This window comes from Lycium ferocissimum, chromosome 7 (assembly GCF_029784015.1).
Source record: "Lycium ferocissimum isolate CSIRO_LF1 chromosome 7, AGI_CSIRO_Lferr_CH_V1, whole genome shotgun sequence".
In the NCBI taxonomy this organism is placed as follows: domain Eukaryota; kingdom Viridiplantae; phylum Streptophyta; class Magnoliopsida; order Solanales; family Solanaceae; genus Lycium; species Lycium ferocissimum.
Window position 1 is genome coordinate 58,840,939 of NC_081348.1, and position 623 is coordinate 58,841,561.

Genomic DNA, 623 nt, shown 5'->3' on the forward strand with positions numbered 1-623 from the left:
GGGTTTGATCATCTAGAGCATGAATTACATATTCCACCTTCCAATTTTCCATTTTACCCTTGTAGGTCCGTTTTTCCAATTCCATGAGTTAGAATTTGACCTAGCTAGAAGTATAGCAATATGGGTATCGTTCTTCTTGATTTCTAATGTAGAACTCAAATATGTTTAGACTTTGAGTATTTAGAGGTGCAAAGAAAGGGTAAGGCTAAGGTTTGACAGTTCGTGGCTCCTGTTCCGCTTTTCAGGTAGGTTATGGCTTACCTTTTTGGTTACACTACGGTTAGCGAATCATATGTGGAGTTAGTGATTGTTAGAGAAAGCATGTAAACCTTCCGGTATGGAGTTTGGGATGGAATACTTAGATTGGTATTGTTGTTGACTGTGGCTTGTCACCTTATTGTGTTCTATTGAGTTGTTGTATTACTGTGCGTTATTGGCTTGTCGCCACGTGATTGATTCTAGAATTCATGCTTAGTGATTACCTTATGATTTGGACAACATATTTGTTATATCCCGTATTTTGTACGTCGGGATAATCCGGGTTAACTACGATAAGTTGGGGACAAGACTATCCCGAGACATAAAGTAGAGACTTTTGTATATTGTAAAGGCTTAAGTTGTGT